This window comes from Cupressus sempervirens, chromosome 2 (genome assembly GCF_028749045.1).
Source record: "Cupressus sempervirens isolate cs-2001-9-10 chromosome 2, ASM2874904v1, whole genome shotgun sequence".
NCBI lineage: Eukaryota > Viridiplantae > Streptophyta > Pinopsida > Cupressales > Cupressaceae > Cupressus > Cupressus sempervirens.
The window spans coordinates 603,362,672-603,377,034 of NC_143119.1; the positions used below are offsets into that span (position 1 = coordinate 603,362,672).

Below are 14,363 nucleotides of genomic sequence, written 5' to 3' on the forward strand. Positions count from 1 at the left end.
CAACCCTTCATAACACCTAGGCCGACCTACCTACCTAAATTATAATATGATAATGATAACATGACTTAATTAATGATTAAGATAGGCACAAGTTGACTATTCATAACCCTATATACAATAATATTAAAAGCGTAGCATGCTCATCAAGTGTGGATTTGCATGCTCATAACACCTAGGCCGACCTACCTACCTAAATTATAATATGATAATGATAACATGACTTAATTAATAATTAAGATAGGCACAAGTTGACTATTCATAACCCTATATACAATAATATTAAAAGAAGCATTGTCCTCAATGCTAATCAAGTGTGGATTCTTTTGAATGAACTCCTCAATCACCCATGTGGCCTCTTCAACTAGTAAATTCTTCCATTGGATGAGATACTGAGTTAGGGTTTTGTTCCTTAGCTTCTTTGTGCGTGTTTGAAGAATGCACTCTAGTTCCAAAATTATTCTTCCTTCTTCATCAAGTTTTGGTAGTATTGTTTGAGTAGGAATATTCTGCCCAATTACCTTCTTCAAACAAGAAACATGAAAAATTGGATGTATCTTTGTTGTTGGTGGCAACTCAGGCTTGTAGGCAACACTACCAATCTTTTGCATGATTTGGTATGGTCCATAATATCTTGGAGACAACTTATTATTCTTTTTTTGTTGCTTCATTGAGATTTGTTTATAAGGCTGCAATCTCAAGAAGACCTAGTCCCCAACTTCAAAATTTCTTTCACTACAATGTTGGTCCACTTGTTGTTTCATTCGATTTTGTGCCATAGCTAAATTCTCCTTGAGTCCTAAAATTATCTATTGTTGATGAAGCAAGTGATCCTCTACTGATTGAACTCTTGGTGACACCTTTAATGATGATGTAATGGAAGGAGGATGATATCCATAAAGTGCCAAAAATGGAGAGATTTTTGATGAGCTAAGAAAAGAAGTACTGTACCACCATTCTGCAAGAGGTAGCCAATCTACCCATTGAGATTGTTTTTCTGAAGTGAAACAACGTAGATATCCTTCCAAAAATTTATTAACCACTTCAGTTTGCCCATCTGATTGCGGATGGTATGAAGAACTATGAGCCAATTGAGTACCCAAACATGAGAATAAATCTTTCCAAAAGTGACTAGTAAAGATAGGATCACGATCACTAACAATAACCTTAGGTGTACCATGTAACTGTTGGATATTCTCCAAGAAAACTCTTGCCACTATACTTGCTGTAAAAGGATGTGATAATGCAATAAAATGTGCATATTTAGTGAGGCAATCAACTACTACCATGATGACATTATGGCCTTTAGATTTGGGGAGCCCTGTGATGAAGTCCATAGATACCTCTTCCCAATGTTGGCTAGGAATAGATAAAGGCTGCAAGAGATCAAGTGTCTTAATTGTTTCACCCTTATTTCTTTGACAAACCAAACATTCAGCCACAAACTTTTGAACATCCCCTTTTAGCCCTTCCCCAAAAAAATCTTGCTTGACCCTATGATATGTCTTCAAAAATCCCGAATGACCACCAATTGGGGACTCATGTAGTTCTTTAAGAATATTGTGTTTAAGAGTGGAATTCTTGCACAGATACACACACTCTTTATACCAAAGAACATCCCCCTTTAAACAAAACTTATCTGAACTACTAAGGTCAATTTTTATTTGCTGGATGAGATTACTTGTTGCAACATCATTTTTCCACTCTTCTTTGGCTTCTACCACCCAATTTTCTTGTAATATTGAAAGGGCACACAATAAGGCTTCATCTTTTTCATCCTTCTTGGAAAGTGCGTCGATCACAATATTTTCCTTCCCTTTCTTGTATACAATTTCAAAGTTACATCCCAACATCTTAGTGACCCATTTTTGTTGCTCTTCTGATGATAATCTTTGTTTCAAAAAATATTTTAGGCTATCATGATCTGTCTTAACCTTGAAGTGTTGACCCATTAAATAAGGCCTCCATTTTTTAACTGCATGAAGGATTGCTAACATTTCCTTCTCGTAAATAGGCTTGAGTTGATTTTTACCTTTTAATTGACGACTCTCAAAAGCAATTAGGCGACCTTGCATAAGAACTACTCCTATCCCATTTCCAGAAGCATCACATTCCACAATGAATTCCTTGGTGAAGTCTGGAGTGGCAAGCACTGGAGTTGTACGCATAGCCTTCTTCAATTGCTCAAATAATACATTAGCAAATTCATTCCATTGAAAAGAATCCTTCTTCAATAGAGTTGTAAGGGGTGTTGCTATACGACCATAATTCTTCACAAATCTTCTAAAGTATCCTGTCAATCCCAAGAAACCCCTCAACTTCTTAATAGTTTTTGGAATAGGCCATTCCATGATAGCCTTAATTTTGTTAGGGTCCACCTTCACTCCTTGTGAAACTATGCATCCCAAATACTCCACCTCCTTAAGACCAAAAGCACACCTGGATGGCTTAGCATAGAGTTGATGATCTTCGAGTAATTGTAATGCTTGATCTACATGCTGCAAATGTTCCTCCCAAGTCTTGCTATAAATTAATATATCATCAAAGAACACTAACAAAAACTTTCTCAAGAACCTCTTAAAAATGGAATTCATCAAACTTTGGAATGTAGATGGTGCATTGGTAAGACCGAATGACATCACCAAAAATTCATAATGACCTTCACGAGTTCGAAATACTATCTTGCAAATATCTTCCTCAATTTGAATTTGGTGATAACCCGATCTAAGATCAAACTTGGTAAAATACATAGCTCCATTGCATTCATCTAGAAGATCATCAATGACTGGAATAGGAAACTTATCTTTAATGGTATACTAGTTGAGCACTCTATAATCTGGACACATGTGCCAAGTTTCATCCTTCTTACACACCAGCACAACAGGTGAGGAGTAAGCACTTTGGCTATGCCTGATAATTCCTCCCTCTAGCATTTCCTCAACAATTTTTTCTATCTCACTTTTTTATATGTGTGGGTACCTATAAGGGTTAATGTTTGGTGGCTGACTCCCTCGAGCTAGTTGTATGGCATGGTCATGATCCCTCTTAGGAGGAAGTCCTTTAGGCATATCTCCAAAAATCACTGTGACGATCAATTATTGCTTGTAATTTTGGATGAGTAAGAGCGTTAGATTGAGAGACTTCTAATGAACATAGCTGGGCCACAAATCCATCCGCACCTTTCTTAAGAAGTTTTTGTATTTGATGAGAGCTTACCATCTATGGGGATTTCGCCTTCAATCCCCTTAGCTCCACTACCTTTCCTTGTGATTGAAATCGCATGAATAGTTCTCGGAAGTTCATCTCAATTGTTCCCAATGTAGTAAGCCATTGTACTCCCAAAAAAGTATCTGCTGCACCCATGGATATCGCATACATTGGGGTATAAAGTTGATAATCTCCCATGGATAATTGGATGCTATGACACTTTCCTGAACAACTAACTATGCCCCCATCTGCAATCAAAACCTGAACCTCGGGGGCTGGATATATAAAACAATTTAGAAGAGTTGCCAATTTTTTGTTGATGAAATTATGAGTACTACCTAAGTCGATCAACACTGTTACTTTTTGCTTCTTTAAGAAACCCACTACCTTGAGAGTTTGTGGTGCACTGAAACCTGAAAGTGCATGACAAGAAATGATTGGTTGAGAATCATGTGATTCCTCACCTGACTCCCTATCCTCCTTTGATATGGGCTCATCCTATTCTTCCTCACTTGGACCTTCAATATAGAACAATTTCTTTTCACTACATTTATGTCCTTGACTATATTTGCTATTGCAATTGAAACACAACCCTTTTGCTGTTTTCTCCTCAATTTGTTGTTGAGTCAACCTAGTAGGTTGAGGAAGATAAGGTGTTGAATATCCTTTGTCTCTTGTCACATTAGCCCCTGCTTTCTAGAAATCAAGAACTTCTCCTCTACCCTGTGTGCCAATATAAAAGACTCATTTATTGAACTGGGACAAAATATGCATACCTCATGTTGAATGTGATCCTTGAGACCACCCAAGAATAAATCATTCAAGTTCTCCTATGTAATTGAATCCACTCTTAAGGATAGATTTTGGAATTATTGAATATAATCCTTAATTGATCCTGTTTGTTGAAGCTTAGCAAGTTGGCTAAAGAAGTTTTTCTGTCACACTATTGCTATATCGTGCTTGGAGTTCTTCTGTAAAAATTGACCATGATACAATGAGACCCTTTTTCCTCCTCTGAGTACAAAGCCAACAATACCAAATGAATTGATGTGGTTCTAGATATAAGGAAGCCATTATAACCTTTTGCACATATGGGATTTGATGTATTTCAAAAAAATTCTCCATTTGATTTATCCATGTTAGAGGATCCTTGCCATTAAATTTGTGCATATCCACCTTTGGGAAAAAATTCCTAGATCCCTTTTGGGTGGATATTTTGCAATCGACAATTTTGGGTAAAAATCCAGTCGCAAAATAGGATGACCAACCACAGCGTGTGAGACGGAGTCTCTCCTACCTTAAAGGGAAGACTCCCCCTTCTCACCGTTCCTTGAATCAACTCAAGGTAAGCAAGAAGTCGAGAGATTTTGTAAAAAGGGTGTGACCAATATCTTTTCTTCTTAACTTTCAAGAAAGAATCCACTTAGTCGTAGAGCGAGTAATGGCAGGGTGAATCTCTAACTACACTTCTATCAAGAGTTGGAAACAGTGATACCAATAAACCTTCACTAACTCAAAGGCTAGCCGAAAATGTATTGATTTGGCTCTAAGTCTGGTCGTACTTCTATATGGAAAAACTTTACAATTAGAGCACAAAGACTCCTAAAAGTAAGAATACTACTATTTTGCGAATTAAGAAGAAAATATAAGCTACAGACAAAACTTCTAGCTATACACTTTCACAATTGCTCCTGGTCAAAGCTCTGGCTTCAATTGTTTCTTAACTCTTTACAATTCAATTCACTAGAACAATTACCAATAACACAAGACAATATGAATTAAAGACAACTTGGATGAATCATAGACAAAGCTTACAATTCACTCAAATAACAATCTCACTTAATCAAAGTTAAGTCTCAAATGCTCCTTTGTATTCACTTTTTCTCAAAATAGTGCTTACACAAACAAAGTTTTGCTGGCACAATTTCTTCAAAGTTCTCTTGCATAAAAGATAATGATGATTTTTCAATGAGGGGGCACTCCTCTATATAGGCAAAGAAGTTGAGAAAAAGGTGGAGGAAAAAATGGGAGCAACTCAACCAACTTTGACCAAGTCTAACCACAGAAAATAAAGGGTTACATGCAACTTGCATTACATCCTTTTACATACATGTAACTCACATTACATGTATGTAACTCGCATTACATGTAATTACACTTTTTCATGTAATGCATCTTCTACAACTACTAACATGAAACAAAACAACAATCTTAGAAATTGTTTCTTAGTGCTTTGAATTTGACAATGATGTCACGCACTGTAGGAAGATCAACAATCTCCATAGTCTTTGATATGGCTTCAATTCTTACTGAATTCTCATATGCTGACTGCACAACTTTGGAATTTGCTGCTGTAGTATCTAACAAGTGTTTTGTCAAAGATTTGTACAAAACAAACTTGTTCATTGTGTGTGAACCAAAATCTTTAGAATCTACATCAGCATTAATCTTGATTGTGTATTTGAAAGTCACTCTCTCTGCTACCAAAAGATTACCAAAATCATCAGTAACACAACATCCCATTTGTTCCAAATCACAAGTAACACTTGTCTCAACTGCTTGACAATCTCCTAGGGCCACCTACAACTTTGTAATCAGCTTCCTTAACGTTTCTTCCTTATAACCAATGAGCCCTTGAAATCTAAAGAACATCTCACATGACGGAAGAATATCACATGAGCCCTAGCATCTAGACCAAATTTTATCATTTCATCCCAATCACTAAGGATTTCTTTTAGGTTATTTGCTTCTAGGGTCAAAGAAAAAATTAAGTTTTGTTCCATTTCATTCATCTCTTTGACACATCTAAGAATAGCATGTCTCTGTGATGGCTCAAACTCCTTTAGAAATGATTTCTTGTATCCAAGACTTGGCAGCTTCAATTAACCTTTTCTCTTTAGATGCTTGAGATATTACAACACTCTAAGAAGATTGTTTTTGGATAACCTCATTTAAATGAGAAATCTCTTGTTTTAACTGATTCTTCTTTTCCCAAAGTACATGATTTCTTTTCGATACATTTGTCAATGCATCTTGAGCATCTTGCAAATAAACCAAACGAGATTGCTTTCCAATTTCAACTTTAGTAAACTTGTAGTCAGAACGAGTAAGTTCTTCAACAGGTTTATCTACCAAAGGCTCAGCTATCTCAACAAATTTGGTTTTATCAGAATAAACTAAAATTCTAAAAACAATCTTATCTTTCAAAGATTTGGATTTAGTCTTCTTCACAGGAAGATTGTCAAGAGGAACAACCACTTTTCTTCTCTTTATTGTTATTCTACTCAACCATGCAGGCAGGCTGAAACTTTCATCTACAGAAGCAAGCATAGTGGAGACCATTGGCATTGATCCGGATTATATATCTGTAGTGACTGAGCATGATTCAGTCTGTACCACTGAAAGCATAAGAACATATTGAGAAGACTCCGTCACGAAGAGTTCAAATCCTGTCAAAGATTTATCAAGTCGAGAAACTTGACCACTGGTAAGAGTTGGAAAATCTTCAAACACATTTGCTAAGTGATCATATTGTTCATGTGTAGGAACACGAGGAGCAACAGATGAAATAGGAAGAGCCATGGTATTAACCTCCGAAATTGGAATGGAATGAGTGAAAATAGTAAAGAATGAACCTACATCATCATCAACCTCCTGCAAAAAGGGTTCTTCATGTAGAGAAGACGTGCAAGCTCGTGCAGGTTTTGGAAGAGATATGATCACAATTTCTCCTTCTTCATCTCAATCTTCTTTATCAGATTCTATTTCCAATTCTTCTTCTGATTCTGCTGCTGATTCTTGAATTGGCTCAGGAACTTGAGATGATTTAGTTCTTTTTCTGCCCTTCAATTTAAATTTGAGGGCGCTTTTGGCATTTGAAGATGAGGCACCATCTTTCCCTATAATCTCCAATTGTGATTTCCTGCCGGGAGGACCAAAACTTCGACAATCCAGACCCATCTTAAGATTTACTCTTTTAAGGCCTTTACTTTTCAACCATTTGTTAGTATTTACTAAGACGGATTGAATACTATCCATAATAGATGTACCTTTCTTTTGTTGCCATTGAATAGGGAAAGGGCACATCTTATCAAAATCGGCTTGATGAAATTCCGGATTAAGGATGTTGCCATCATCTTCAACTTGAAAATCTGGAGGGATTTCTAACAAGTTAAGATCAATTATTTGCTACAATGTTAACCTGCAGTAATCCATCTTCATGATGTCAATTTCTGTTCTCATATCAATCCAAATATCCTCAATGCGATGAACATGAGTGTAGGCTCTTTTTATCTAAGAGTTCATCTCTCGATAATCAAAATCAAATCTAGCCTTGAACTTCTTCAATGTAATCAACAACAATTCTGCTTCCATATTTTTTGCTTTAGGCACATTAATAATTGAATAATTCTCAAAAGACAAAGGCTTAGTTGAGGTAATTCCAAATCTGGACCTATGTGAAGCATGTTGATCACTTTGCACGTCCATGAGTTGTCTTGCTAATTTTATCAAAATAATTCGATCTGTAGCATACCTAGGTAAGGTATACGGCTCTCCCTTGAAATATCCAACTCTCAAGTATGTGAAAGTGGGAAACTGAAGAAAAATGCAGTTGTACTGGTTCACCTTCTCCCATGTTGCATCAGATACTCTTTTGATAGACAACTGCTTGTCGAACAAACACCTGTAATGTCCAAAGAAGGCATCTTGGACTATTTTGTAATGGAATTTACTATTAGCCAAAGTGATTTGGTCATAGTAAATCCAAATAGGTACTTGAAGACGATCTCCTTTGGTAGGAAGACCCGAAAAAGATCCCATAGCAGCAGCGATGTAGACTAAATAAGAATTCATGTAGAAAGGCATTGATGATCCTACATTGCATGTGTGCTAGTAGAGTGCAGTAATGATAAGCTTGCCCAAAAAGATATGTTCTTTATTCTCCATAATTTGAAACATAAACTTGTACATCCATGCCTCAAAATTAGAAGAACCTTTAAGACCACAAATCCTGCTGAGAAGGATGATGAGATCCTTGTACTCTTGTTTAAAATTTGACCAATGAAGAGTCTTTGGCCATCTGGAAAAATTGCTTCTTTTATTGTTTAACCAATAAAAGTTGACACACTTTTGATAATTGCTCTTTTGCTCATTCCAACAAGCCAATGATGATTTTTTAGTCAAATCAGCACATTCTGATTTATGCGGAACTTTGAAGATTTGTTCAATAAATTCAAGATCAAGGCTAATGATAACCTTGCCCTCAGCATCTTTGATAGTCCTCGTCTTAGGAGTAAATCGTCGCGCACATCTATAAACAAAATCAAGTTCCATAGCTGCCATAGGAAACGTAGACACCAAGTGGATGTTGCTTCTCCTAATGCGTTTCATTTCATGAATAGCAGGGACTTCAACTCCTTGTAAAAAATCAGCCACATCTATATGACCAATCTTTATGTCCAACACTTTATCCAAAATAGATGTGATTGAAGGCGCTGCATGAGCCAATTCTTTATCATATTGATATTTTATTTTGCCTTTGGACTTAGATGGTGAGGACATATCTTGTGCTTGTGCTGCAACACAAAAATCCCAAAATATAAATACATCATCAGAAGAAATCTCCATGCAAGTGAATTTTGGATCAGTAGCGAAGATTCGAAAAAGGAGTGATTTTCAAAGAGAAGACATATGCATATGCAATGGAATGGAAAGTGAAATGAAATGAAATGAACGGAATGTGGAATGAAATGATATGAAAGTGTGAAAATGGAAAATGGAATAGAATGAAAATGTGCAAAGGTGAAACGCATGGGAATACGTGCAAAGTGAAAGTTGCTGATTTCAAAATTGACTTAACATTTCCAAGGCTTTATTGTATGAAAAATGAGCTCATGCAAATGCAATATGTAATGGGAGGTGAAAAGTGAAATGAGATGCAAGTGCGAGTGAAAGATACACTTTATGTGTATATGCAGATGAAGGCTAAGATGTAAAGCATGGAATGAGGTGGAAACATGTATTTACTCATGTAAGCGCGAATGCGTATGAGATGGAAATGAAAAATGGAGGTGAGAGAATGAGTTTTATAGTCACTTTTGGAGAAAAGGAGAAGTCAAAGTACACGGAAAGCGAAAATGGCATCTTTTTGTCTTTTCAAAATGTGATTTTTGATCAAAATTGGACCTTTTGGATGCAATTACATGAAAGACATTTCGTGTAATCGTGTTGTGCGAATGGAAGCAAAAAGTGAGATGGGTGAAAATGGAAATGGAAAATGGGATTACATGCATGTTTGGATGGCGAATGAGATGGAAAACATGTAATCGCATTTGTCGGATGAGATGTGAAAATGTGCAATTGCATTTGTCGGATGAGATGTGAAAATGTAATGACATGGAAATAGAAATGGAATGTGAAGGATGACGATGCTTTCACATGAAATGATGCAAAAATAAGTTTTTGGGAAAAAACTTGTAACTTCTCTAAATGGAGAAAAATCTGCAAACAAGCACAAAACACAAAATGCAAAAGAAACAACGTACCCTTGAAAACAACTCAAAACATGTCAAGATGCAATGCACTTCAAAGCTCAAATTCAAAATTGGGACTTGGGGAAGAACCAAAAACATGAAAATGAAAAAAAACTTCATATTTAAAGAGAAAATGCACTTTCCATGGCAAAGATCTTCACAAATGGCAATCATCTAATAATTTCATGCATAAAATCAGCAAAGATAAACATGAATTAAATTACAAGAAGGAAGAAGTCCACTAACATGCCAAATATGAAGGAAAAATATGCTCTTTGTTTGAAAAATTCTTCAAAAATGGTGAGACCTTTTCCAATCTTACAAATTCAAAAGATAGAGGGCAGCAAACAAGGAGAATAAGTTGCAAGATGCCAAAACATGCCCTAAAACCTCTCCAACTTCCAACGTCTTTGAAAATTCATGCTCTTGAGACGTTTTTAGAAAAAAACGTGTTTCTCCATGGATTGCAAGTAAAACGTTTTGGTGTTTAAACACCAAAATATGAATCAAAATGCAATGTAATCAACCAACAAGGGCAAAACAATTCATCTCCATGCAAAAATGTTGGGGAAAAATAAAGATTTTTGGAGTGTTTTACAAAAACGTGCCCTAGATTTGGACTCCCAAAAACGTTTTTCAGCTCATTAAACTCATTTTTTATGGAAGCAAAATGATCACCAAGAAAAAACGCCTTGAATGCAAAAGATTTCATTCAAATCCATGAAGAAAATCTTGAGTTATGGCCAAAATCGGATTCTTAGGGAGCAAGAACACATTTCCTTCTCAAAATCGGATATTTTAATGGCCATTACATATTTTAAAACATGTCTTCATACAAAATCAGAACTTTTGAGGTCATTTACATGTTTTAAAATATGCCTCTATGCAAAATCACACTTTTTTGGAGTGCATTACATGTTTTAAAACATGCTCATGGGCAAAATCGGACCTTTTGAGGCCATATGCATGTTTTAAAATGTGTCTCACATTCTTGATGCTTAAGCACAAAAACTCTACTTTTCATGTTATTGCATAAAAAGGCCCACTTTCATAAGCTTTTGATGTAATGGCATGAAAAATATCCTCAACGGTGAGTTTTATATATAATAACATGAAAAGTTTTCACTCTTCATAGTTTTTACATGCAATTGCACATAAAAAGTCCACTTTTGAGGCCTTTAAGTCATGTATTTCGCTTAAAATTATAAAAATGTCATCAACATGGGTCAAAAATAATATTCATTTATCATATTATTCAATATAACACATAAACATTACTTTAAAGTGACATTTAAATAAGTATTTGATTTTAAAACAAAAAATTTAAAATGTAACTATATAGTTATAGAGTTACTTTAAGTGAAAAACTAAAAAGTAACTCAACTTAAAATTAAAACATAAAGTACACTATAGTCACTTTAAGTTATAAATTTAAAGTAAAAGTAACTTAAAAACATAACAAAAAGTGAGTAAAATGCTACATTTTTGAAAAAGTGAATGTTAAATTGAAAATATAACATCATATTTTTAATTCGTGTTGTTGCACTTAACATGTCCACCTTTGAGGCACTAAAATGGGCATAACTCTTGATTGACAACTTCGATTGACCTCTAGGTTATACCGAATCGAAGGTGAAATCGAAAGGCGTGACATGAGCAAATCCAAAGGACTTAAAACAAGAAAACACAAACTCAAAAGTAAAGAACAGATTATGAAGGCTTCAAAAATCAAGCAAAGGCTCGACAGAAAGCAAAACGAAAAAGACTTGACGAAGACCTTCAGTAAAACAATTTGATATTTGAATTGAAATAGATCAATCGATCAACATTAAGCAATTGAATATCAAATTCAAGTTTAGAGAAATGCGAAACTAGCTTGAAAAAGTTTCGTGTTGTTACCAACATTTTGTGATGACAAAATGCAGGACAACAATCCCGTAGGATTAATAAAATTTGTGTCATCATTAGTCGACTTGAAGGTTTCACCTTGATTGCTTGAGAGCTCCTTCCTTGTTTCATTCATATAGGTGCTTAACATGCTTCGTATATCTGATATATCTCCTCGTAGGTCACACATCTTTCTTAACCTCTTCCTTGAACTTACTAAGTTCCTCATTGGGCTTACTCTCCTTTGTTGCTTCCCAATCTTGATCAAAGGATTTCCCCGATGTGGTAGAATTCTTTTTGCCTCTTGTTGGAGGCCCCATCATGATGGAAACCAATGTTTTTGGGAAAAAAAAGAGCAAATTTTCTGCCTTGAGAGAGAATTTTCCTAATTTTACAATATCTTGCTTATTTTTGTTTTTCAATTTCTCCAAGCTTTGAATTTAGGCTCCTCCACTATGTATTGAAAAACTCAATACAAGTTGTACTCCAATTCAGTAGGATGTGAGAGATATGAAGATCTCAAAAAATTGTGTAAAAATAGTAATTTTGCAATAATTTCCTCAAATATGCTCCAATTCCTAAAAATTTTGGACTATAGCTTCTTTAGTATGTTCTTCAAAAACCCTTTAAAAAATCTTTGAAAAATTCGCTAAAATCTAAAAGTTATGCTCTTCCCAAAATTGCCTCAATGTTGAGAAAAAATCTTGCCGCTATGATGCCAAAATCATGGTCTGATACCACTTGTAATGAAATAACTTGCACAATAGAAGAAATAATATGAAATATTATATAAAGACTTGATAATAGCTGAGAGTTATAGGCCACTTCGAGGGGGCAACCTCCAAATATCTCCAATGAGAGCACATTTCACCATCTGATGATGAAATAAGACTCACAACCTCCTATATATACCTATTTATGCTTAGGTTGAATAGACACAACCCTTCATAACACCTAGGCCGACCTACCTACCTAAATTATAATATAATAATAATAATAATAACACGACTTAATTAAGGATTAAGATAACCACAAGTTGACTATTCATAACCCTTTATATAATAATATTAAGGGTGTAGCATAGATGGTAAAAGAAATCACCAAAAAGTTAGCACATGCAAACGCCCCCACTAACATTTAACGGATCACATAAAAGAGATTGTCCTCTTGTTCTTGCGAGCATGCTCAGTTATGACCAAGATAAAGAAAGGTGGCAACATCATGTGTTACGCTCAAGAGTCATCCCAAGAGCAACAAGATGAATGGCTAATATAACAAATAGGCTTCTTGGAAAAGAATATAGAAGGCTGATGATATGAATTAATAATATTAAAACATTTGCCAAGGGTTGGAAATAATAATTTCACTCTCAAAGTGTTAATATAAGGATACCATCCTATATCTACCTATACTTGTATATACGTGTACACGTATATATATATATATATACACGTCATATTCGCATAAGTATCTTGGGTATACATTTTCTTTTAAGTGGGCATATACACTCATTTATGTCTCATTTGAATTTACGCATGTATACATATATATATGTATACACATGTACATGTAGGTACCATGACATCATTATATTAAGACATGTGAGTTATCATAGGAAGCTCTGAGTTCATACCAATTTAATACAGGTAACAATTTGTTCCATTTAATTATTTTATCGTCTTATTAAATGTGTAGACCAATTTAACTCATGGTGATCACTTGGAATCCCGTTGCTTGCCTAGTCCGGTTTTTACCCTCAACCAAAGTGGTTTAGGACCCATACCTGTTAGCTCAAAGGTAGGTGGTGCTCTCATACTCTTTCCTTTTTTGGCAATGCTTCCCTCCATTCATCACGTTCCTACAAAAGAAATTTACCATGGTAATAACATATTTCTCATATTTAATCAAATCAAAATTACTCTAACAAGTATTCATATTAGCTATCCATTTCTAATTCATATAATGTTATAACGATTAAACATTATTCCAAAGTCCCATGAATTTATAACAAATAACCAACAATTCCATTTCACATGAACCATAACGCTTAACTAATTTAACCAAATCAACTCACTTTACATGAAGTTCTCAATGACTATAAATAATATTTTATATTTAAGCAAAAATAGGGATGTAACATATAGAAGTTAACGAGTTGCAGATAGATTTGTGAAGACACCTCATCTTGAGGCATATAACTTATCGGTTGATTACCTTTCCAATACAGAGGCACAATGACAACATTTTTATCACTGATATTGTATCGGGATTATGAAAACAACATTTGGGCAGTATGGAGTAGTTTTTTGCAAACTTATGGTGATCTGCTTGTTCAGTTGGCTGATCCAAGAAGATAGTAGATTGATGACCACCTTTTCCTACTCCCAAGATCATGTTGAGGGGCTGATTTGGGATCCAAGATTTGATAGGATAGACCTTTGCATTTTGGGGTTCATAATGAGCGGGTTCACAACTTGGGGCATAGAGTAGTCATCTTCAGAATGAAACAATAGATAGGTGAAGTAAAGGTTTTTAGATTGATTTGAGATTCAAGGATCTTATGGATAAATGAGTTGCACTTGGACACCTTACTTCACCAGCATGATAGGACTTTATTTCAATTGATCTAGATTGGGTTTGTTGGTGTTTGAAAACCCTAGAGGGTTTTCAATTACCCCGATGAGAATATGACACATCTAGGGGCAGCTAACTCCCATCTTCAACACATCATTTCAGACA

General features: G+C 35.2%; 1 protein-coding gene across 2 annotated transcripts in view; it reads right to left on the reverse strand.

Moving 5' to 3' along the window:
• The window catches only part of LOC149574841 (diacylglycerol kinase 4-like), a 313,933-nt gene that overhangs the window by 18,534 nt on the left and 281,036 nt on the right, over window positions 1-14,363 (reverse strand). The window contains exon 11 of one of the 2 annotated variants that reach the window (XR_016360102.1): window positions 13,408-13,482. The exons of the other annotated variant lie outside the window; for it this stretch is intronic. The gene's annotated coding sequence lies outside the window, so the exon portion shown is untranslated. The remainder of the gene's footprint in view (window positions 1-13,407; window positions 13,483-14,363) is intronic. 2 annotated transcript variants of the gene reach the window in all.